Raw genomic sequence first — 25,947 nt, 5'->3', positions numbered from 1 at the left:
ACTATATTAAGCATTTGAGATATGTGTGAGAAATAGTGATTACGAGGGCAATGGTATTGAATAGTGCTTCCTGGGGGCAATTGATTGATGTTTTGGGAAGAGAGAATGAAAGACGGGAAATTAACCATTGATAAAGGCTAAATGAGAAAGCCAGGGGGCCTCCTTGGAAACACATGAAGAGATTTTTATCTCCTGTAGCATGAAGGCAGAAAAGCTCAGGGTCTAAGGATAGCAGATCTCCAGAGAAAGTGAAATTCCTCAAATAGTTAGGTCTGCCATTGCAGTGCTCCAACCCAGATTGGCAAAGAATGGGACCCAAAGATATCAGATGGCAACCCTTGCTTGCTGCATTTGAAAATCTTGAATCCTCAGATTCCTGAGGACCCTCTGAGTCTGTAAAAATAGCCCATCACCCTTGTAGAGAAAAAAAATCTTTCTTCTAAATACAGGGTGTGGCTTATCAATATTAAATGAAAAGCTCACTTTGAAGTGGCTTTGATATAAATTTAATAGCTATGAAGGAAAATGAGCTTTGATGGGAGGGAACAAATAATGTATTATTGATTCAAACATTTAGAGCAATGTAAAAACAAGAAGTTTAAGTAGAATTTCTGTAATTCTTATGGGATGATAATTTGCTTGGGGTAGGAAAGTGAAATTGTTGCAAAGCATAAAGTAATTTATTGGTATTGGGTTTTTTCAAAGTATTTGTGGGAAAGGCTTGCTTTGACATTTAAGTCCAGGCAAACATCTATTTATTACTAAAGCAGACAAGTACACTAGCCTATACAAGAATCATAAAGGAAGTTTATGTAAAGGAAAGATATGCAAGGTACTTATAAGTACATTTTTTTGGGAAATAATAATATATATTGATCATTTTGTAATGCTCAGCTTTCACTGGAAGGCATTCATTTGGCCTTCACTGAAAAATAAGAAAAAGTTAAGTGAGAGGTTGTGTATATCTGTCTCATTGCCTGGCTAGATTAAACCAGGCACAATATAATAAGGCTGTTGGCTCTAAACCTGAAATTTTCAAGATTAAGGTTGATGGCTGTTTTATATCCAGCCAAAATTCATTATCTCTAGAAACAATATGTATGTCTTCTTCGATTATGGAAATTCACCATGATCCTGGATATGGTATTTCATACAAAGAGCTAAGTTCATTTGTTAATCATTTACCCTGATATGGCAAACTGATAAGAGCTTCTCTACTGACTAAAAAGAGGCAACACTTAGGCTGCTGATACCCTGTGCAAAAGCACAGAAACTTTAAAAAGAAAATATTTTGACTTATGAGCAAGTGCACTACTAGCCCACAGTTGGATCTAAATGAGATCACCACATTTAGAGTCTCCACTAGATAGCCTCTCCATGTAGAGACAGGATACTCTACTCCCCAACATACACCTGCTCACGCATACTGCTCCCCCTTCCCTTGAAGCCAGTGTAAAGGGGGTTAGAAACAGACACATGGACCCAGGCCCATCAGAACCCTCTTGTATGAGCTTGTATACACATTGAACCCTGGGGTGATCATTTTATCTCTGGAAATTGAGTAAAGAAGCAGAGAGAAAATTTGACTGTTACTTTCCATATTTTCTTGAAAGCAGTGTAAGCTTTCAGTTTGGGAAGAACAGAGTCATTCTTCACAAGAGAAATAAATGGTGGAATCAAAGGTGTAGGTAGAACTTGGAATGAGTATAGAAATTGAGGGCAAAGGAAAAAGGAAAGGAAAAAGGGGATATGAAAAGGCTGACTTGACTAGAGCAGAGAATTGTATATGGCACAGAGTGAAAAATAAGGCCTCGTAGAACATATGGGATCAGGTGATTGCCCATTTAGGAGTGTGAATTCTGCCCAATAAGCAATAATCGAAGATCTCTGTAAACCGTAGAGCAAGAAAGTGGCATGGTCAGAGCAGGAGGCATGAAGTCTAAGGTAGCAGTGACACACAGGAAAGCTGGCAACAGAAGTACCTGCAGGAAGACTGTCCTGGGGGTGGAGGTGATGAGCGTCTGGCCAGGAAAACTGCCCTATAAAGTAGAACCTTAATTTGACACTTTTATTGTTACCTTCTCATTATTTCATCCTTTGCTCCTTTTTTCTTCCTTTTAAGATTTATTTATTTATTTTTTTGAGAGATTACAAGACCGAGCATATGTGCATGAGTGGGGTGCTGGGGAGGTGGTGGGGGAGGAGTAGAGGAAGTAGAAGCAGAGAAGCAGACTCCATAGCACTGGAGCCAGAAGCAGGGCTGGATTCCACAACTCTGAGATCGTGACCTGAGCGGAAACCAAGAGTCAAAGATTTGACTGACTGGGCCACCCAGGTGCTCTTCCTTCACTCCTTCTTGACTTTATTCTACTCTTCCCTGTTCCTTTCTATCTCTTATCCTACTGTACTTCTTACGACTGCTACTTTGTGGTCATATTTTAAGTAATATCCACTGTCGCAAAATTTTTTGAGTAATGATTCTTCTCCCCTAAATTGCTCTAATTTCACTAGATGTGTTTTCTGAAATAATTGTCTGCAACTTTTTTTTTTTACTGCATAAGAATATGTATTACTGTAAAATATGAGAGGTTAGTGTTTTTTCTTGGATATAGAAATTTCATCAATTTTCAAAAGTCATTAGGCAGTTAAAAAATGAATTTGATTTTCCAAGCTTATTTTGGCCCTGCTTGTATTTTCTCATCCATAAACATGCTTATCAACTTTGCTGCTTCATGTGTCATTTGACTGAAGAATTTGAAAAACATATAAGCATCTGCTTTCAATAAGTATGAACTAATACTAGAGAAGCCCAACCATAAAGAAGATAAAAAATTAATAATAAAATAAGGGCAAGAAAAATAAAGATATGTTTAACTCTTACAAAGCTCATTCTTTGATGTGTATTTAAGTGAATCTTAGCATTATTGGAGAGATTGCTCTAATGATTCCTCTCCAGGAGGCCAATTGAAAAATAACATGAAAAGAAAATCACTGATATTTTAATGAAAGGAAACTGGAAATACAGAAATGATATACCCAAATTCTGTCTACTCACAACTTGTTAGCACTTTTTTTGGGTGAGTTCAAGAACAAACTTTATATTCATTTAACTTATCTACTCTGCAGACCTGCTTCATTTTCTTGATTGTGGTGCATGTGGATGAGGCTGATTTTTATGGTGGTGTGGTGAGTGTGGGGATTTTTTTGCGGGATTAAGGGAAAGTTATTTATCATTCTCAGTTCATTTATATCCTCATTAGTAGTTATGAGCTTGCCTTTCTCAATGATCTCACCAGTAAACTACAATAAAGGACAGGGTGTAACTGGTGTCTCACTAGTCAGAGAGCTCCAGCCATTTCACCATACCCCACTTCCTTCATAACTCTAGAGACCTTCAACTCTGCCTCCAAGTGGCCTCCCCTGTGAAACTGTACATGAGTCTTTGATTCAAGAGTGGTGGTGGGAGGATTACATTTGGCAGAGATTACTAGATCCATGCCCAAAGGACCACTATAAAACCTTGACACTATATAAACACGTTGTGATGTTGACTTTATCCCCTTTACATTTTTTCCTTCTTTGTTCTCTGTGATTTTGTCTTAGCACTTTTAAGGCATCCAGTTAATATTGTTTTTAAACAGTACTTATTTCTTTTTTTTAAAAAATACATATACATATTTATTTTTTTTATGAGAGAGAGAGAGAAAGCGCACACACATGTGCATATACTCATGCAAGTGGGGGAAGAGGGAGAGGTAGGGAGAAAAACTCAAATTCATGCCATACTGAGTGCGGGGCCAGTTGCTGGGCTCCATCTCATGACCCTGAGATCATGACCTGAGCTGAAGTCATGAGTTTTGACGCTTAGCCAACTGAGCCACGCAGGCACCCCAGATATGTAGTAAATATTGAATGTTATTTTCTTATTTGTGATTTTTCTATTTTGTACACCAATCCTATCCTTCCTCTTTGTCAAACTCATCTCAAAATTCATTTCTTATAAGAAGTTATTCATAGGTATTCTCAGTTGATATTCTTGATAACTTTGTGGCTATAGAACCCAGAAATGAATTTTGAGCTGTGTTAACTATCAGAAATTCACTTACATGTTATTCTTTCATGTATACTTCAGTTATTGTTTTAGTGTAGTTATGTGTATAGTTTCATCAAAAGTCCCTGAAGTCAAGGACTGTGCCATAGATTTATTTATACCTTCCTGTGTCTCTGTAATGTCCTTTCCTTAGTAAGAAACATTGCTGGCTGGGGATCCCTGGGTGGCTCAGCGGTTTAGCGCCTGCCTTTGGCCCATGGCGTGATCCTGGAGTCCCGGGATTGAGTCCCACGTCGGGCTCCCGGCATGGAGCCTGCTTCTCCCTCTGCCTGTGTCTGTGTCTCTGCCTCTCTCTCTCTCATGAATAAATAAATAAATAAATCTTAAAAAAATTATATAAAAAAAACAAAAACAAACAAACAAAAAACATTGCTGGCTGATGGCCTGGGACCAGAACACAACAGCCTCTTTATAGAAATGACTCTTAATAAGAAAAAGTTGCTTTGGAGAATCCACAGATCTGCTTGAGATTCCCCTAGATGTCTCTTTAAGTCCTGTACTTGTTTCTCCTGAATGCTACACTAGGTGCTCACCTGACTATGTCAGCTGCTAGCTGCTGAGGATATCCTGGAAATTCTGAGGTCTGATTGTTTTTGCTTTTCCTGCCTTTGCTTCAGTAGCAGAGCTTCCACACTGCTAATGATTTCCATAATATGACAGTTTGTGAATGTTAATATTACTCTAATTAAAATGCCTGTCTGCTTTTTTGTGCCTAATCCTCACTGATCCCCTGCAGAGTCCAACAACTGGGCTGTGAAAAGTCCCCCAAATTGTGCAGCTGTTTAATGGCTGTCACTTATTCACTTCAGCACTCATAAATGACAGATCACAGAAAATCAGAAACTCAGTTGTCAAAACAGACATTGAAAATTCCATGAAAATCCAAAGGGCCAGAACCTTCCTGACTTTTGTCTCTTAACTGCATCATTGAAGAGATAGCATGATTTACCTGGGCCACCACCAAAATGCAAATGAGCATGAATTTGAAAATCCTCAGGAGAGCTTTCCTGAAACTGGCTAATGAAAATATGAGGGGAGACTATGAGCATGACTCAAATCCTTCTTGATCATCTCTTACTATGCACCAGGCGCTGTACTAGGTGCTTTCTTAGAATTGTCTAATTTTGTTAAATTAATTCTCCATATATCTGAAACTTGTATTTTCCACTTCCTATCTGGGCTTCATCTTTTCCTGAAGGAGTAACCAGAGAAGTTTGTTGAGAAGAAATGCTTTAGGACCATCAAAGGAGTTTCATATACAAATACAATTGAGAATAATGGTACTGTGACTTAAAGATACAGTTAATGAGTGACAATTGTTTAAGAGGAAAGATACTAGACATTATAACCTTTTGAAAGATTCTTGCATCATAAATGATATTTTACATATATGATTTATTTTTTAAAATTATCTTTATTACAAAAGTAAACGCAAATTTGTAGAGAATGTGAAACAAAAGTAGGAAATTAAAACAGTGATTCAACATAGCGTCAGCCATGCTCAACTGTGTATAGGTAGCTATTGGTATATAACGTACACTCTAAAAGTGGGAGGTTTAAAATAAAAATCATAAAATAAAAATCATTTAAATTCACTCATATGTCCACCAGCTAGCTTGGAATGAAATGATCTAGGCAGGACCTGGCTGGGTTCCACACCTCACATCTCTCAGCTGGATGGTTGGTGCTCCCCCACCTGTCTTTCATGTTCCTTGGAGCATTGGGAAAGTCAAGGCATGATCTTCTCATTGCACTGGCAGAGGTGCAAGAGAGCAAGTGGCCAACAGGCAAGCTTCACATTTCAAGTCTCTATTTGAGTCACTTCTAGCATACCTTAAGTTAAGGTTAATCATATAGGCAATTAAGAAATCAACGTGATTGTAGTGGGAAGGCGCAGGGAAGGGAAGATTTTCTGAACAATAATCCCAACTATTTCTTCTTATCGGTTCTTCTCAGTTTTACAGATGATACAAATATTATAATGCAGACTGTTTTCTTGGATTTGGTGATTTAGTTAAATGCATTTTCTAGGCTTTTGCCTTTTCCTCTGCAGTTCCTTCTGCCTGAAATGTCCTGGCTGACTCAATTTTACTTATATTTCCAAATTTCCTCAGCATCATTTTCTCTAGGAAGATTTAACTAAGTGCCTCTCCTATTTTTAATGTGGTTCTTAGCATAGTATTTTAATGTGCACTAATTACATCTTTGTCTCCCATAATTGACAGTAAGCTTCTCCAGGGCAAATTTTAGGTCTCAATTCTAGAAACTTAAGTTTTTTTGTGAATTGAAATGAAAGTGTATGTTCTCTCTTGTTCTGGAAAACCTGTAACCGTTTTCCAGGTGGTATGGGGTACATACATGCAATATTTCAGTAATAATAAATTGATAATAAAGAAAATACCTCCCAAATTCATAGGGCTTTGGAGTCTATAAGGTGCATCTAAAGTCACATAATTTGAGACAAGAAGCCTCTTTGTCCTCCCTTCCCATATGTTTACTCCTCTCTTGTCTTTTTCCTCTATCAAATCTTTTTTCAAACTTCATTGTGTCTATTTTCTGTTTTTTTTTTTATTTTTATTTTTATTTATTTGTGATAGTCACAGAGAGAGAGAGAGAGGCAGAGACATAGGCAGAGGGAGAAGCAGGCTCTATGCACCGGGAGCCCGACGTGGGATTCGACCCCGGGTCTCCAGGATCACACCCTGGGCCAAAGGCAGGCGCTAAACCGCTGCGCCACCCAGGGTTCCCTATTTTCTGTTTTAGTCTTTGATTCTAGTATTGACAAGTGATGCTGGGAAAATTGCAGAACCGTGAGCACTCTGGATTTTTAATCTAAGTTAGATTCTGAAAGAAAGTCATTTGGCAGTCTTTTATCTCAACAATCTCTTCTAGTCTTTTTAGCTACTATTATTCTTTATAGCAGTTTTAGTCCTGTAACTCATATCCTAACTCATTTTCTTTTCCCAAACTATTAGTAGTTGCTTGTAGAAAAAATTATAGGAATTATCTATGTTGTCCTTATCAGAAGAATGTATGTAGTTGTTCAGACACATCATTTTGTCTTTTCCCTGGTGCTTTGGCAGTTTATCTTCCTAGTCTTCACATTGCAATGTCTGTCTTCTCTCTCAGATATTCTTTAAAATTCATTCATCCTCTTTTATTTCTAAATATATGCTTTAAAAACACTCATGTCAATGAATTAGACACTTCTTCCTATGTTACTCATTAGAAAATGAGTACCTGGGTATGATCATCTTAGGACCTGCAGTACCTGTTACACTACAGTTTTATGTCCATCCCACAGCAGTGGTCTCTACTGCCCCAATAAGGATGTGGTCTGGAGTGAGATGGAGTAATAATCCCTTCCTCAGCATTGGGTACACAGCCAGAGGATTAGCAGATGATAAACATTGAGAGCAAAAATAGAGAAATATGTCTGTTTGGTCTTTGAAGGCAGCGGTGCCTATGGTAAAGTTCAAATTAAGGGATCAACAGTTTTCAAAGGACAGGTACAAAGCATGATAGGGTAGGGTGCACTGGGTTATCAGGCCGGCGGTTAGTCAATTGCCCATGTGTGGGATACTAGGTATTTCTTTTACCAGTATGTATGCAGGCATTGCACTTATCCATTACAAGGCAATGTTCAGTTAGCATGTACAATGAGTAATGCATAATAAATACTTTGGGTGAATTGATATGACGGGTATTATTTCTTTGTTTTCAAAATGAATAAATTAGCACTTTATGAAGGAACTCAAAACTGGAAAATGGATAGGCATGGTCTTCTCCAACCCAAGTCTTTTTTTTTTTTTCCCAAGTCTTTATTTAAGCTAGTTCTTTCCATATCATTTGGGACTAGGTTTTGAATTTATTCTCTGTCAGTTAGATGCAACTCTATCATCCTCCATTCCCAATTTATTCTCTTTCCACAAATATTTTATTATCTTCTTAAATACATCATGACAGGCACATCTTTAAAATGGTAAGATGTGTTTATGAAAACTCCCAGTCTTACAAAAATTTCACATAAGCATATAATAACACATTCTGACCTGGAGCCATCTTGCTTTAGAATGAAGTTTGAACTTTTTCCACTGACCAATACAGATATGCAATTTCAAAGCCAAGTTGCTTTTGTTTTATCTACTTCATTTCTTCTAAGAGGACTGTTTCTTTTCCTTCTGCTTTATTTATCTTTTTTTTTTTTTATTTATCTTTTATTTTGTTGACTTTAGTTCTTTTTTAGTTCTGAGTATCTCCACTAGGAGTGCTTTTTTATTCACTCTACCTATTTTTTGGGAAAAGATGTAGGGATATCATTTGACTTACATTGAATTTTAAGCAAGGGGAATTAAACACAATGTTATTTGCTCAAACTTTTCCTTTTGCATGAAATATTCTGCAGTCTGAGACATTTCACAAAATTTCATTCAACTTTTATTCAAATGATTTCTTCCCTACTCCTTTTCTTCAAACCCAGGTTCAGTAGTCTTTATATTGCATTTCACTAAATCATATGTTTATATATTTCCCATGTAGACTGTGCTTTCCTTCAAAACATCATTTCATGGCTTTCTATAGCAAGCACTTAACTACATTTTTGCTACATAAATAGAGGTGGGTGGAAATCACAAGGGGATTATTAAGAAAATAGGTGCAAGAAGAAGGATCATTGATGAAAACCAACTGACGTCTATAGTGAATTTGTAGGCCATATACATCACAAGCCATCATTGTTAGGAGCCTGGGAAAAACAAAAAGAACCTGAATGAACACATTGGTCTTCTTCCTGAAGTGATCACCTGCTGATTGCACCATTCTGGAAAAAGGAGTAAAAAAAAAAAAAAAAATCAATTTTCAGTTAATGTGTTGAGGATAGAGGTGGAGAACAATGTTCATTTTAGTCACTAAGGCTGATTGAGGGTGTGATCAGTGCTCACGGCAGAAAATTACTTCAAATTATCTGAAAACTTATTATTATCCAAGCCCAAAATAAGGTCTAGTTTAATGCAATAGGAAGGAAGTACATTTTAAATAGATTCGTTTATCTATCCATCTGCCTCAATCTAATTTACAATTTGCAATGATAAGCATTTCATTAATCAGTTAACAAGGCATATTTATAAGGCACATTAATTCATAGGTTACAGCAGTAAACTGACTTATTTTAAAGCCACCCTTGGTATCTTAGCAAGGAAAAGCTAATGCTGTTTATTCCAGTGCTTGGTTTTATATTAAAGTGTTAGATTGGGAATTAGGTTTAAGATGTAAATCAACCATTATGTTAATAAATGCTTTAGTTTATCATTAATAGTTTAAAGAGGTGAGTTGTTGATTGAGCCTGGGTAATATATGATAGATGCAACATGAATATCAACATTTCAAAAATACAGGCAATAGGAGAACGTGATTAAAGAACTAATCGTTCATGTGGCATGTTGGCTTCCTGTCTTTGTTATCTCTGTGAAATGTGATCACAGTATCTTGTTATTTCTGAGAGTCAAGTTTTAAAACACATAATCAGGAGAAATGATACAATTTTTAAGTTCTTAGAAGCATTTATAGTCACCTATTCTATAATATTTAAGTTACTGAATAAGCATTTTGGAAAATATAATGTAATCCTGGTTTCCTGCACTTTTGAATTATAGGTCTAAAGTGTGTGACTAAAGGTGAGTAATTATCCCATGCAAATGTATACTTTTCCAATTTAATCACATATAAGCTTTCTTTTCTTGGTCTGGAGGTCTGCTGATAGAGTAATTTTGAATCTCTGTATTAGTATATGAGTTTCCTCTTCAAGCTCTCATTCATTAAATTGAGTCAAAAGCCAGATTTTAGTCTCTTGGATGGTTTCTGTTGTTTCACCTTTGTGAGCCAAAATAGAGTTCTCAGTTACTCTTTTACCTAACCTGACAATGACCATCTCATTATGTGTGGAAAATAATATCAGAGGCATAATCAATGCTTGCTGAAACTCCTATGTCCTAACAGATAAACCAAAACTTCATGGTTCAATGGCTAATCTTACCTGATAATTATAACCCTACTACCATTTTAAAGGGGGCCAGAAACATGTAAATCAGATTTTATATTTTCCATCCATCAGTGTTGCATACGATTAGCTTCTTGCCTGAAGCTTTAACAAAAAGTATTGATTAGCTTTCCAATAATGCTGCTGGTAGTAAAATGTTGGATTTTGCTGCAGGTAAAATGTGTCCTGTCAAATAATAATCAACAGAAAATTCATGTGTGTATTTGAGAAGAGAATTCACATTTGGCAGGTCATAAACCAACATAGACATTAATATTGATTTGAGTATTCTTATGAGTTTTGAAAACTTATGACACACACTCTTAGAAACACCTTAGCTTTGGATATTTATTCACATTAATATTACTGTATGCATTCCTTCAATGGAAAGCTTTACTGAAGACAGTTATCATGTTCATACTGTTCAGTTCCCCACCTGTGGAAAATGGCCATGTTTTAAAACCATAGGGTGCATATTATCAGGTCCATATGGCATCTATGGAAGAATGTGAAGACATTGTCTCAGACACCAGATTCAGTGGGAGGTCACTGGGAAAATAGCCCTCATGTGAATCTGGATTCAATTCAAGTGATGGAACAAGCCGGGGACTGCAGGGATGTCACTTTGCCTCTCCTGATTTCAGTCACACAAAGTAAGGAGTCTGTACTAGATTATCTTCAAAGTCATTTCCAGTTCCAGGAAAAAAAATCATTTTCAAAACCAATACATTCTAATTTTCAGGCCATTAGACTCCTCCTCACTTTTTTCTTGTAAGTTATTTGGTATGTTTTAGGAATTGCAATGTAATTAGTTGCTAAAGTGATTACTATACTCCTTGGTTGACTTGATTATGACAGCCTATTTCTTTGTGACCTTTTCTTCCTAACATAAGCAAAACATAAGCAGATTCCATGTGTTACATAAGGGAATGAGTATGTGAATAAACTGAACAAAAAATATCTAGTAGTCATGATTAAGACCTCTTCTCAGAAAGGCAAAGTTGTGTCTTCAGGCTCTGTTTTGATAATCCAGAAATGTGGAGAGTGACAGAGGAAGTATTCAGATAGCTACACAATTAATTCACATATGATAACCAAGTTGGAACCTTCATTTTTCAAAATGCTTTTGAGTGAAGGTCTGAATTACTACCATTTTACCTCTAGAGAACAGAACACTTTCTTAATGTTATAAGCTATTTCATTAAATAGCACTTAATACCTACAATAAACTATATTGCAAATGGCTAAGCAAAGAATATAGATTTAGGGCAGTTTATGACCTTGTCATTATCAGGTACAAAGGAAGAAGGCAATTTCTTTGTGTATAATTGCATTTAAATTTTATGCCATAACAGTTGAAATGAGAATTGTTAGTCATTTAAAGAGGCACTTTAAAGATTAATTTAATGACACATTCTTTGGTTCTTGAAAGAGGCCTAAAGAATAATAAGAATTTTATTTGGAAAAAATCCCCCACTTCTTTGCAGCCCATCTCAGAATCTATTACTTTAGCCTTTTACTGGATAGATAGGTTTGTGTGGGTGACAGCGGGGGAGAGATGGGAGCTGGCTTTTACCCAGAAGGCTTTCCATTTTCAAAAAGTTAAAATCCTCTCAGTCAGTTTAAGTTTAATTTGAATAATTTGGTATCAAGTATCTAAAAACAATAACATAATTGAAAGGGGAAAAAAGACAAAGTGAGAATAAGAAAAAGGGGTAAAGAGCTGAAAAATTTTCTTAAAACAAATAAACAAAAACCAGCTGAAATCCTAAAGCTCTTAAGGCAGTATGTTGGTAATTTAGATTGTTACTCATGTACCAGCCAACACCAAATTATAAGGTGCACTTGGGCAGCACGCTGCCTTAGAGTTATAGAACCAGATCTCTTCCCTTTGGTTCTGCTGCTGACTTTCTGAGAGGCCTGAAACACACTTAAAGGAAATTTAAAAGGAAGACAATTGGTGAGATTGGTAAAATGAGGAGGAAAAAGAAGGATAGGAAGTTGTAGAAAGTTGAGGTAAGGGAAAATTTGCATAGTACAGAGAAGACCTGAGAGGAGAGAGGGAGAAATTGAAAAGTATGGCATAATTGAGAAAAAATAAAAGTGATTCATATACATTTAGCTTCTTCACATCTGTACATTCCAGAATATTTAGAAAAGGAAGGCAACAGTGGGAGTATATGAGTTAAGCAATTTCTTCCTAGAGAGAATTTACCAATCTTAGAAATCAGAAGTTAGGCTTACTTGAAATCACCATTATTATTTTGCTGGCAATGTGTGCTACTATGACTTGTTAATAGTGTATAAATGCTGTTTTCAACAGGTTTGACTACTGCAATTTAGTGAAAACTGCATTATTAGGACATTGTAAACTATAAAGGATTTGAAATGAAATAATTTGTCATTTCAATGGGAGTTCAATACTGTTCGTGTGTTACTAAATACCCAAGCTCAATATCTGAATTTAACACTCTGAATTAATTATCATGCTTTGTTTTAAAACCATGTAGTAATAGCACATTCACACTCTATTTACTTTGAATTGGTAAAATATGAATAATCTGGGCTCAAATTTACCTTTGCAAAGCAAATGCTTCTTTATAAGTATTACTAATTCAGTGGGGCACAAATTTTGGTAAGGAAAATTATTACATGCGAAGACATTTTTTTCCCAAAGGATCAAAGCACATCACAGGTACTCACTCCACTAAGAACAATAATTATTCTAGTTAGGGATAAATTTATTCTTCAGATGGGTTTCTAAGGGTCTTACTGGGTCCTCTATTAGCCTAGTTGAGATGGCGTATCTGACAATATGGACTACTTTTGCTATCCTTTAAATAGGTCACTATGGGAAATCCTGTTATTTGCTTTCTTAATACCTATTTTTCTCTTCTTACTTACTCATGGTAACAAAACATGAGTCATTTGATGCAGCAATAAATCTAGGTGTATATTCTCTTTCCTAATTTCCCTTGCAGCTGGATTTGGCCATGTAACATAGTTCTAATGACTTGAAAGGTTAAAATCTAACCAATAAGATCAAAGTGAGTGTCCGCAAGGGTTTCTGGGAAAGCTTTTATCTTTCTTGATGAAAGGGCAAAGCAGCTGGTATTCTGTTCATATTTTCTTTCCTTTTATAGTGTTTATGTGATGTCTGGGGTTCCAGCATGAGCTGGAGCTTGTAACGAAGAGGTAACAAGCAAGAAGATGAAAGTCAAAACCATTAAAATAGTAGAGGAGGAGAATGGGAAGAGCATGGGTCCCTGATGGTATTTCAGAATAGCTAAACTAATGTTAGGAAAAGCCTACCTATGGACTTCTTATTGAGAAAAGTAAGTTTTATTTGTTTAAGACATTCTTAGATGTTTTGTCACTTGAAGCCAAATCCACCCTTAGGTGATATATTAAATATTAAGACATGTATGATTGTGTACATGAATATATGTGTTATATATATATAATTTTTTTAGCTTGTCTTTTCATTTATGATGAATATGAGGTTTATTTCAATAGATAAATGTGGATTTCTTCTCATGTTCACCTTCGTGTCCGTTAAGGGAAAAAAAGTAGAAAAAGAGAAGGCAAAAAAAGAAAGAGGAAAGATAGAAAAGAAAGAGCTTGTGGTAAAGGAATGTAGGAGAAGTTATCTTGAAAGAAAAATAAGGAGTAAATTTCAAAAAGAAACAAATTAAAAATATAATAGTGAACTTGAAAATGTAACATTATTATTTGCATTAGTCTCTGTGTACCTTATTTTATTCAAAAATATTTTTATTTATAAAAATTTTTAAAATTTGTTCAGAGAGAGAGAGAGAGAGAGAGCACATGTGCACACATAGCAGGCAGAGGGAGAGGGAGAGGGAGAAGCAGGCTCCCAGTGGAGCAAGGAGCCCAATGTGGGGCTCAATCCCAGGACCTTGGGATCATGACCTGAGCTGAAGGCAGATGCTTAACTGACTGAGCCACCCAGGCACCCACAAAATATTTTTAAATGACACATTGTTTTGCAAAGATGTGGACATTTGCTTTAGGAAGAAAGTGATGAGGTTCAGAGGAATGAAGTTGCATCTGATGACTAGGGGATGCATGTTTCCACAGGATGGGGCTGCCCATTCTGTGGAAGAGGCTTTCTTTAGAATTCTCAGCCAAATCATATTTTCTCCAACTTGTTAGAGTGAAATGTGCATATAAAAGAATAGTCTTTGAGGTGAGCATGGTGATACGTGGGGTCTCAAAAACTCAGATGATACCAATGTGAAAGATGGAGCCATGTGGGATGTGCTACACAGACTCTCAGAGCAATCTCTTCCTTCCATGGTACCAGCATGGGACAGGCCTGGTGACCAATGTGTACTTACCTCTTAAAAGAAAAAGACAACTGAATTGTACATTCATTCATTCATTTAAAGATTTTATTTATTTATTAATGGAGAAACAGAGGCAGAGACATAGGCAGAGGGAGAAGCAGGTTCCCCATAGGAATCCGATGTGGGACTTAATCCCAGGACTCTGGGATCATGACCTGAGCCAAAGGCAGGTGCTCAAGTGCCACACAAGTGCCCCTGTACATTTATTTTTTATTGAAAACTTGTTTTTATTCTTACAACATTTATAACTCCAAGAGATTTAAATAGTACTTGAGAGGCACCTGGGTGGCACAAGGTTCAAAGTCACTGGTCTAGAGTAGGACTTGCAAACTGATGGCTGTTAGCAATCTGCCCTGCAGATGTTTTTGATTTAGTTCATAGAGGTGTTTTTGTTTGTTTGTTTTTTTATTGAGTTATGGCCAACATTTATAAATGGATAGATTTCATGTACAAAATCTGATATTATGTTTTTGAAAAGCCAGAATTGGCAAATCAAGGACTGCATTTCTATGAATATTGTAGAGTCAATAGTGGGTACTCAGCCAGATGGACATATGTTCTCTAGTCTACTTGTTGCCTCATAGTCAACCTGGTTTCTACAGGCCTTTGAATTTGCAATACTAGGGGCCAGTCTAGATAACTTCTTCATAATTATTTATTAATCATCATTATTTTTGTATGCATGAGAGCTTTCACTTAGCTCAACTAGATAGGGCAGAGAGAGATCAAAGTTTTTCTTCTATATGGCTATCATGTCTTATTGCTTCCATCAAGTTTCTGTATACATTAATTGAACTAACAAAAAGCCTCATTGAAAATAATTTTCATTTAAACAAAAACTTTAGTGTTTCATATTCATCCTGCCAGAAGAACAGGTCTTCTTTTCATGCTAGGCATACATGGGTGATGGGGGTAAAGAGTAGGGCAGAAGGGCTATTAAAAATTGTAATTTGTAAGCAATATAGCAGTGGTGACCTTTGTATCGAATGTTACAAAGTCCTTCTGAGATGAGGATCATATTCCCAAGTAATAAAGGTATTCATCAGAAAGAACTATGGAGTTTTTGTACTGCTATATAACATTCAAACAAAGGAAGAATATAGGATGTAAGACCAAAGAATGCCCTATGGAGTCTTAGAAATGAAAAACAATCTCATAGGAGTAATGGTTTTTAAAATCCACATATGGATAATGATTTGGAATAGTTGAAAACTTTCTCATGTCTTATGACCCTCTTGACTCATTCTAAAGTTTCATACCCTCATTGTGGTGGAAGAGTGAACTAAGGGAGAAAGAGATTTTCTTTATATTCAAATCATCCATTTTAAATGCATACAATATGTTTTCCATTTCCCATTTCATGAAATCTACCTTTTTTGCAGCTGCATTTTTTCTCGTAAAGAAAAACATAAAGGGGCTTTCTTGGGACCTTGACTTACTGGTTATCTAGGTGTTTGCTAACTATCATTTGTGTTGTACTCTGACCAGATGCAGGCATTAGAATTTAATGGGAGCATGGAGATAAAGGTTGAGAGGACAGGAGATGAAAGGATAAGAGCAGTACTGAGGTAGTGGAAGTAGGTGGAGGGTTATGTCTTTTTAAGACGCCATTGGACTCAGAAAGGAGCTTTTGCTTCACACCTATGATGATAAGAAAGGTTTGGATCTGAAGGCCAGATCTTTAGGAATTTGTTGATTTCTCCAAACCACTTTGCCAAATTTAATGTCTTTCACTAAAGCAGTAACCTTAGCAGTTCTGTACTGCTCAAATGCAGGTTATTGTGATAAGGCTAAACACAAACTATCCAGCATAACAATGATATATTTTTGACAAAATACATAAAAATTGTTTATTAAAATTATAACAGAGTACTTGTTAACCTCAGATTATCTATACATTGGAAGAAAATACCATCATAAGCAAGATTTCAAGATACACTCTATGAGCATGGATTGATGTCTTTTTCTAGGTATTATCTGTGTTTTAATTTAAGATTGATTTCTTCTACACAAAGTTTATTCTCAAAGCTAAATTGTAGTGGCTTAAAATCACTCTCTTTGATGTTTAGAAGCCTTCAGCTTCTTACAATCAGATATCTTCATAAGCATGTGTACAACTCTAAGCAACCTCAGAACTTTTTTTTTTTTTTTACCTCAGAACTTTTTTGAACAAAAGAATAACTTGAGGGCAGGCCGGGTGGCTAGCGGTTTAGTGCCACCTTCCACCCAGGGTGTGATCCTGGAGACCCAGAATCGAGTCTCACATTGGGCTTCCTGCATGGAGCCTGATTCTCCCTCTGCCTATGTCTCTGCATATCTCTTAAAAAAAAAAAAAAAAAAAGAGAATAACTGGAAATGATTTATTTTTTTATTTTTTTTTATTTTTTATTTTTTATTTTTTTTTGATTTCTTTTTTTAAAAACGATATATCTATTTATTTGAGAGAGAGAGAGAGAGAGAGAGAGAGAGAAGGGGGGGGACAGAGAGAGAATGAGAATCTCAAGCAGGCTCCCTGCTGAGTGTGGAGCCAGGCACGAGGATTGATCTCACAACTCTGAGATTATGATCTGAGCCAAAATCAAGAATCAGGTGCTCAACCGACTGAGCCACCGATGTGCCCTAACTTGAAGTGATTTCAAAATTAGTTTCTTAGCCAATACTATTCCAACCAGTTGACTCCAACCTTTGGATATCCTGGGCAACAAACTTGTTAATCAGCTAGCTTTATCAGAAAGAGGAGATTTAAACTTCTTCATCAGGGAGGTCTTTCTGTCATCCTGCCTTAAAGTAAACTTACAAACTTAAACAACTCTTTTAAAAAAATCAGGACATATTTGTCTGGGTCCCACATATAATGCACCACAAATGCTTATCAAGGAAAATAGATGGGAGTCTTCCACTCTAGCCTTGGTGCTGGTTAGGAGATTAAATTTGAGGTAGAGTTGGGAGATAGGCAGCTGAAGGCAGAAAGAGAAGAGAGTTGGACAGTTGAACGGGGAGGGAATTGGGAATCAAGATTGCCTCTGGGGTTTGGGGATCCTTGGGTAAATATACTTTGAGGTGATTAGAATTTTGTGGTAGTTATGGGCTTGATAGTGTTCTCCCAAAAGTCATTTACTGAGGTTCCCCCAGTACCTCAGAATATGACTGTATTTGGAGATAGGCCCTTTAAAAAGGTGATTAATTAAACTGAAGCCATCAGGGTGGGTTCTAATCCAATACAATTTGTGTCCTACAAGAAGAGGAGATTAGGGGAGAGAGAGAGAGAGAGAGAGAGAGAGAGAGAGAGAGAGAGAGAGAGAGAACACTACATATAGAGAAAGAAAATCAATGCCCACTCAGATATAAGCAGCCATGAGAACTTTGACTTCAGGCCTGAGCTGAAAATTGTATAAAATGTGGAAAACAAACCAAGATACAAAATGTATTAAAAATAAATGTTGTGGGATCCCTGGGTGGTTTAGCATTTGGGCGCCTGCCCTATGGCCTAGGGCATGATCTTGGGGTCCTGGGATCGAGTCCCGCATTGGGCTCCCTGCATGGAGCCTACTTCTCCCTCTGCCTGTGTCTCTGCCTTTCTCTCTCTGGTGTCTCTCCTGAATAAATAGATAAAATCTTAAAAAAATAAAAATAAATGTTGTGAGTAATAAAGTTTACCCAAGGCATTCATTTCTTTAGAGGTTGCTCAGAAAATATATTTTTTCTTGTTTTTTATTTTTCCTCTAAATTAGAAAATACATTTAAAAAATAATAGTTTTCAAATTTTTCTTCTAGTCTGCCAGTTTTGAACATTCATACCCAAATGACGAGCACCTAGCCACCACCATGTAGGGAAAAAAGTCTTATGACTCAAAGTTTATTCTGTGGCTGTAGCAATTATAATACTTACTGTCATAGTATCCAAATTTGAATAAATATACTTGATGGGACACCTATTTATGTGCTGAAATTAAAAAAAATGTTATAAAAATGATAGTGAATGTCAAACTGATATAAACATAGCATAAATTGAATAGATAAATATATTTTAGAAAGTTAGGGATTATATCCAGTTCAAAGATTTATTTATTTATTTGAGAGAGAGAGCATGTACATGAGTATGAGGAGGGGGAGAAGAAAAGGGAGAGAGAAAATCCCAAGCAGTCTCCGTGCTGAGTGTGGAGCCTGATGTGGGGCTCAATCTCTTGACCCGGAGAGCATGACCTGAGCTGAAACCAAGAGTCACATGCTCAAATGACTGAGGCACCCAGGCACCTCAGGTATTATATCCATAAGGGAAGAATGATTAGATTCTAAAACTTATCTACAAATTTAAAAAAACATTTATTTCATAAACATCAAGTGAAAATTTCTCACTAAAAATTCAGGTATATACAAAGAATTCCATTCAAGTCTATACACATGCTTCCAGTTATTTTACAAAACCAATGGAAATATGGAAAGGAAATTAGATGGAGTGTATTTGTATTGAGTAAAAACAAAACCAAACAAGTATACATGCACAAAACCCCACCCTCAGAGAATATTAAGTTCAATAAACTATAGAAAAAAGCCCAAGACATAAGAAGTTCTAAGATTAAAATTTAATTGAATTTGAGAATTAAAGGCATAAATAGAAAACACTTAAGCAAATTCTCATTTTTTGTAAATTTAAATGAACAGGTAGGCCTGTTTTCTAAAATTAGGATTGGCGAGTCTTTAGAGAACATAAACCTAATTATAAGTTTTATTTCATGATGCTCACTGTTCTTTATTTAAGTTGAACTGGCTGAAAGGTTTAGATGTTTCCATTTATGGCTACCTAATATAATTTTCCCATAAAATTTTGCATCTGTGTTGTTTAGTTCAGTGAGCACATTAGGCAAAGGAACAAGTTACTGCAGGCTTCTATGAAATCACTATTTCCATAAATTTTGGGTGTCCAACTTACCCAGTGAATGGGCCTTTAGATTTTAAAGATGCTTAGATTATTTTAATGTGATTGGCGCTTGGCTCTGCGTAGAAATTCAAATAAATATTCAGCGTTAGGAGAAGAGCTCAACTCTAGTTCCTGAGGCAGAAATGAGTTTGCTCTAATTCCTTCCTATGTATTACCTGCCTATACAAAGTCTGAGGACTAAAAATAAACAAATGAACTGTGTCTCTTATAATTTATTTAAAGATATAGGTTATTAAATAATTTAATATCATTAATCTGTCAAGTACTGTCTTCTTCATTAAATAGAGCAGTATTTGTAACAACAACTTTATGGTTTAAAAGCAATTATATGCACAAATGGCTGCAGGAAAAGAGAGATAATAAGAAAATGTAGAACTCCTGGAAGTAAGTCAACAAAGGAATTAAAAAAGAGAGAGATATTCCAAGTATCTCACACCTTTCAGAAATGAAAAGTTCAATAGCTTGATATTATGTGTAAAGATAGGTGGTCAAGTATGTTCTAATCCACTCTTTTAATTTAGGCATAATACCTGACACAAAGTGAGCCATGGATTAGAGAGTTAATTCTCTTACTTCTGGTTCACTCATTCACCAAACAAGTATTTTTTGAGCACTTATTATGAGAATTTCTTTTGCTTATTACTATGCAACACATAGGAGATAAGGAAAAGCTTGATCTTACTTGTGGACTCATGAGGTTTTTGATGATGTTGAACATGTGGCAGGTCAAATTAGACAGAAAAGAGTGGGTGATTTGCCAAAGCCTGGTGATTTGGATCTTTAGAGCTAGATTATCTAAAATATTTTTTTCTTTTTCTTTTTTAATTTTTATTTATTTATGATAGTCACACACAGAGAGAGAGAGAGGCAGAGACACAGGCAGAGGGAGAAGCAGGCTCCATGCACCGGGAGCCCAACGTGGGATTCCATCCCAGGTCTCCAGGATCGCGCCCTGGGCCAAAGGCAGGCTCTAAACCGCTGCGCCACCCAGGGATCCTAGATTATCTAAAATATTTGAGACAAATTAATCATAGTTGTTTCCCAACCCAACTACTTTCTGAATAATCTAAGTGGAGGTGACATCAGTGAAGGAAGATGTAATGGTATAATTTCAGAATTGATAAAATATTAACAACAATTCCTTCTTTGATTGTATCTTCATGTACAAAAAAGTCAATAATGAATAATATAATAGACTTTAGAGTAGAAGTCAAAAGAAACTGTTACTTTAATTGTATTAACATTGACTTTATTGTTAATGTTATTTTGGTGCCAATTTCTTTGTCACTTAAGATATCATAATTAAAAATTTTATTTTATTGTTCTATTTTATTTTAAAGATTTTATTTATTTATTGATGAGGGATGCAGAGAGAGAAGTAGAGATATAGGCAGAAGGATAAGCAGGCTCCCTGGGAGGAGCCTCATGTGGGACTCGAACTCGGAAGCCTGGGATCACGCCCTGAGCCAAAGGAAGACACTCAACTGCTGAGCCACCCAAGTGTCCCAAAAAAACATTTTGGAAGTAAAATATTTACTAGTAGTTTTTATGTAGGATTTTTATTTAAGTATAACCAAAAGAAATTTTTTTTTCAAAAGAAAAATTAAAGCATTTTGAAACTATAACTATTTAATCATTGTTGCTATTAAATGAAAAAAGCTGATTTAGAGAAAATACTGTATCTTTCACTCTTTAAGTCAATCCTCTCCTGTACTTAGGCATGGTAGCGTATCTTTGATCTCAGCCTATTCTGTGTTTTACTGCTACTAATGCTCATAGTTTCCTTATCTATTCTATGTCTATTTCTTGAAGTTTTGAAATCTTCCCAGACTGTCCAATTGTCAAGTCTAAAGGCTGCTGGAGCCAGGGGTTCATCCTGGCTTGTACTGTTACTTATACATCCCATACTGAATTTGCCTTCATAGCTCCATGATATGTACTGGTTAATTCCCTCTGTTATCCTTCAGTTGCTGACAGTTCCTTCCTTAACCATTCTCTGACTGCTTCCAAACTATTATTATCAAACTGGAGTCCTTTGATGTCTTGAAATTTTGGCTGTCCATTCATGTGTAGTTCAAACATGGTATTAGGTGATTAACATGACTATTGCAACCTCAAGCAATAATACTGTCTTGGAAAATCCTTATTTTAAACCTGGGATACAGTGTGTGTTCTTTATGAATTTTTCATACTCACAGAAACCAAGTCTATTTCTAAGAAAATAGCAAGCAGTAACTCATTCCAGAGAGGTGTTTTTCTTTTTCTTTTAAACGTCTAAGTTTAAAACCCTTTCAGAGTATTTTTCTGAGTTACTGCAAACATCCATCCATATTTTCATCAGTCAATATATCAAATGTTGTCTGGATGCCAGTCATTGTTCTAGATATTCTTTTTTTTAAAAAGATTTTATTTATTTATTCATGAAAGACAGAGAGGCAGAGACACAAGCCGAGGGAGAAGCAGGTTCCATGCAGGGAGCCCGACGTGGGACTCGATCCCGGGTCTCCAGGATCATGCCCCAAGCTGAAGGCAGGCGCTAAACCGCTGAGTTACCCAGGGATCCCCTGTTCTAGATATTCTTAGGAAGAGTTAATAAATAATGGATATGTTCTCATTTCCTTTGGAGGGCTTGGAGTTTAGCAGTATGGATAAGTAATGAGGAAATTTAAAATTGTATGTGTGTATGTTAAGGGTGTTGAGAGCAGAAGTAAAAGGCTCTGTGACTATATATAGGAGAAGCAACTATCTGGGATTTGAGGATTTAGTGAAGACCTCTTGAAAACACGATTTAAGCTGAACTCTGAAGATAGAGTAAATGATACTGAGAGTGGGGTAGAGTAATAATATATGCAGAGCAAGCAGCCATATACATTTGAGGAACTGAAAGCAGTTTAGCATGGTGTGAGCCAGGATTAGGGAAGTGGGGAAAGAAGTAGGAAAGTAGACTGGAGTATTAAGCAGGGCCTTAATTATGAAGAGCCCTATAGACAAAATTAAATCATTTGGATCTCAAACTAACAACAAAGGGGAATCATTAAAGTGTCTTGAATTAGGGAATGACGAGACAGAATGAAGAATGGACTGGAGGCCAGGACTCATGGAATTGTGGGAACCTCTAAGGGACTATTTTAGAAATCTAGTTAGGAGACAATGATTATTTGAACTACGATGGTAGTTCTGTGGGTGGACAGAAGTTGATGGATGTGAGAAATTTTTTAGAAGATATGATGAGAATTAAGGAATGATTTAATATTGGAATCAATTGATTATAATGAATATTGCCTTGAGTAGAAAATGGTGATACCATGTCTGGATATGGAGAATATAAGGAGTTTAGGAAAGAGGACATGGTAGATTATTCTGCGACATTTGGACTTCAATATGTGAGTAGAGCTGCAAAGTGGAAATACCATACATCAACGTGTAGTAGTTGAACCATGAACATTAAGGTACTCACATAGAGAGGGTAATATAGAGTGAAAAGAATTTACTTAACTGAACTTTAAGGATAATAACTTTTAAGGACAGGATAAGAATCATACATACACACATACACACATCAAGAAGATGCGAGAGAGATGGGAAGAAAACCAGGAAAATTAAATGTGATGAATGCAAAGGAAGAAAGTGTTTTATTTATTTATTTATTTATTTATTTATTTATTTATTTATTTATTTATTTATTTATTTAAAGAAAGTGTTTTAAAAAGGAAGGAATGGGTAACATATCAGATACTTCCAAAGAATGAAGTAAAATAATCAACTGGTTTAGGTAGACCATCATTGACTTTGGAAGACTTTGGAAGAACCAAATTACTGTGAACTGTGAGTGAAAAATAAGGAGGTAGAAATAGTGAATATAACTGTGAATTTAGATTAGCAATGAATGGGAATAAAGAGTTAGGACAATGGCTGGATTAGGTTGTAAGACTATGGAGGAGACTTGAGTACAATTGACCCTTGAACAATATGAGGGTTAGAAGTGCCAACCCCCACATAGTCTAAAATCTGTATATAACTTTTAACTCCCACAAAACTTTTTTTTTAAAGATTTATTTATTTATGATAGACATAGAGAAAGAAGCAGAGACACAGGAGGAGGGAGAAGCAGGCTCCATGCCGGGAGCCCGACGTGGGACTCGATCTCGGGACCCCAGGATCGCGCCCTGGGCCAAAGGCAGGTGCTAAATCGCTGAGCCACCCAGGGATCCCACTCCCACAAAACTTAACTACTAATAGTCTACTGTTGACTGGAAGCCTTACTAGTGACTTAAATAGTCGATTAACACATATTTTGTATTTTACATGTATTATATACCATATTTTTACAATAAACTAGAGAAAAGAAAATGTTAAGAAAATCATAAGACAAAATACTTTATGGTATTGTACTGTATTTATTGAAAAATCCAAGTAAGTGGACCTATGCAGTTCAAAACTGTGTTGTTCAAGAGTCAGCTATAGTTTATATTCTGATAAGAACTGGTTTCAGGGGGGAGGAGCAAGATGGCGGAAGAGTAGGGTCCCCAAATCACCTGTCTCCACCAAACTACCTAGAAAACCTTCAAATTATCCTGAAAATCTACGAAATCGGCCTGAGATTTAAAGAGAGAACACCTGGAACGCTACAGTGAGAAGAGTTCGCGCTTCTATCAGGTAAGAAGACGGGGAAAAAGAAATAAAGACACAAAGGCCTCCGAGGGGGAGGGGCCCGCGAGGAGCCGGGCTGAGGCCGGGGCGAGTGTCCCCAGGACAGGAGAGCCCCGTCCCGGAGGAGCAGGAGCTGCACCGACCTTCCCGGGGGAAAGGGGCTCGCGGGGAGGTGGAGCAGGACCCAGGAGGGCGGGGATGCCCTCGGGCTCCGGGGACACTAACAGACACCTGCGCCCCGGGAGAGTGCGCCGAGCTCCCTAAGGGCTGCAGCGCGCACGGGGGACCCGGAGCAGCTCGGGGGGCTCGGGGGCGGCTCCGCGGAGGGGGCTGCGGGGCGGGAGCAGCTTGGAAGGCTCGGGGGCGGCTCCGCGGAGGGGGCTGCGGGGCGGGAGCAGCTCGGTGGGCTCGGGGGCGGCTCCGCGGAGGGGGCTGCGCGGCCCGGGAGCGCGAATCCACCAGCGCAGGCTCCGGAGCACAGGGCGCCGGGACACAGCCCAGGATCCCGCCTCCCCCGGGACAGGCAGAGGCCGGGAGGGCCCAGGACAGCGAGGACGCTCCTGCCCCAGCTGAGCACATCAGCGGCCCCGCCCCGGAGCCTCCAGGCCCTGCAGACGGAGTTCCTGCCGGAGCTGAATCCAGGTTTCCAGAGCGGCCCCGCCCCTGGGGCTGTTCCTCCTGCGGCCTCACGGGGTAAAACAACCCCCACTGAGCCCTGCACCAGGCGGGGGCACAGCAGCTCCCCCAACTGCTAACACCTGAAAATCAGCACAACAGGCCCCTCCCCCAGAACACCAGCTAGACGGACAACTTCCAGGAGAAGCCAAGGGACTTAAAGAACACAGAATCAGAAGATACTCCCCGGTGGTTCTTTTGTTTTGTTTTGTTTTTGTTTTTTTGTTTTTTTGTTTTGTTTTGTTTTGCTTTTTGATTTGTTTCCTTCCCCCACCCCCCCTTTTTTTTTCTCCTTTCTTTTTCTTTCTCTTTTTCTTTTTTTTTTCTTTCGTTTTTTTTTCTCTTCCCTTTTTTTTCTCTTTCTCTTTTCTTTCCTTCTTTCTCTCCTCTCTTTTTCCCAATACAACTTGCTTTTGGCCACTCTGCACTGAGCAAAATGACTAGAAGGAAAACCTCACCTCAAAAGAATCAGAAACAGTCCTCTCTCCCACAGAGTTACAAAATCTGGATTACAATTCAATGTCAGAAAGCCGATTCAGAAGCACTATTATACAGCTACTGGTGGCTCTAGAAAAAAGTATAAAGGACTCAAGAGACTTCATGACTGCAGAATTTAGAGCTAATCAGGCAGAAATTAAAAATCAATTGAATGAGATGCAATCCAAACTAGAAGTCCTAACGACGAGGGTTAACGAGGTGGAAGAAAGAGTGAGTGACCTAGAAGACAAGTTGATAGCAAAGAGGGAAACTGAGGAAAAAAGAGACAAACAATTAAAAGACCATGAGGATAGATTAAGGGAAATAAACGACAGTCTGAGAAAGAAAAACCTACGTTTAATTGGTGTTCCCTAGGGCACCGAAAGGGACAGAGGGCCAGAATATGTATTTGAACAAATTCTAGCTGAAAACTTTCCTAATCTGGGAAGGGAAACAGGCATTCAGATCCAGGAAATAGATCCCCCCCTAAAATCAATAAAAACCGTTCAACACCTCGACATTTAATAGTGAAGCTTGCAAATTCCAAAGATAAAGAGAAGATCCTTAAAGCAGCAAGAGACAAGAAATCCCTGACTTTTATGGGGAGGAGTATTAGGGTAACAGCAGACCTCTCCACAGAGACCTGGCAGGCCAGAAAGGGCTGGCAGGATATATTCAGGGTCCTAAATGA

General features: G+C 37.4%; 1 protein-coding gene and 1 long non-coding RNA gene across 13 annotated transcripts in view; one reads left to right on the top strand and one right to left on the bottom strand.

Annotated features, from left to right (window-relative positions):
- LOC144301763 (uncharacterized) overlaps positions 1 to 25,947 on the top strand; it is a 305,839-nt gene that overhangs the window by 121,939 nt on the left and 157,953 nt on the right. The gene's annotated exons all lie outside the window — the stretch shown is intronic.
- Positions 1 to 25,947, bottom strand: part of LOC144301762 (uncharacterized) — a 161,350-nt gene that overhangs the window by 42,976 nt on the left and 92,427 nt on the right. For 3 of the 12 annotated variants that reach the window (XR_013368557.1, XR_013368560.1, XR_013368563.1), the window contains one exon: positions 8,569 to 8,930. The exons of the other annotated variants lie outside the window; for them this stretch is intronic. The gene's annotated coding sequence lies outside the window, so the exon portion shown is untranslated. Of the gene's footprint in view, positions 1 to 8,568; positions 8,931 to 25,947 lie in introns of those variants that run through there. 12 annotated transcript variants of the gene reach the window in all.

Source organism: Canis aureus, chromosome 30 (assembly GCF_053574225.1).
Source record: "Canis aureus isolate CA01 chromosome 30, VMU_Caureus_v.1.0, whole genome shotgun sequence".
NCBI classification, from domain to species: Eukaryota; Metazoa; Chordata; class Mammalia; order Carnivora; family Canidae; genus Canis; species Canis aureus.
Note: the sequence above shows the minus strand (reverse complement) of the source record. Positions and strands in the feature narration are given on the sequence as shown.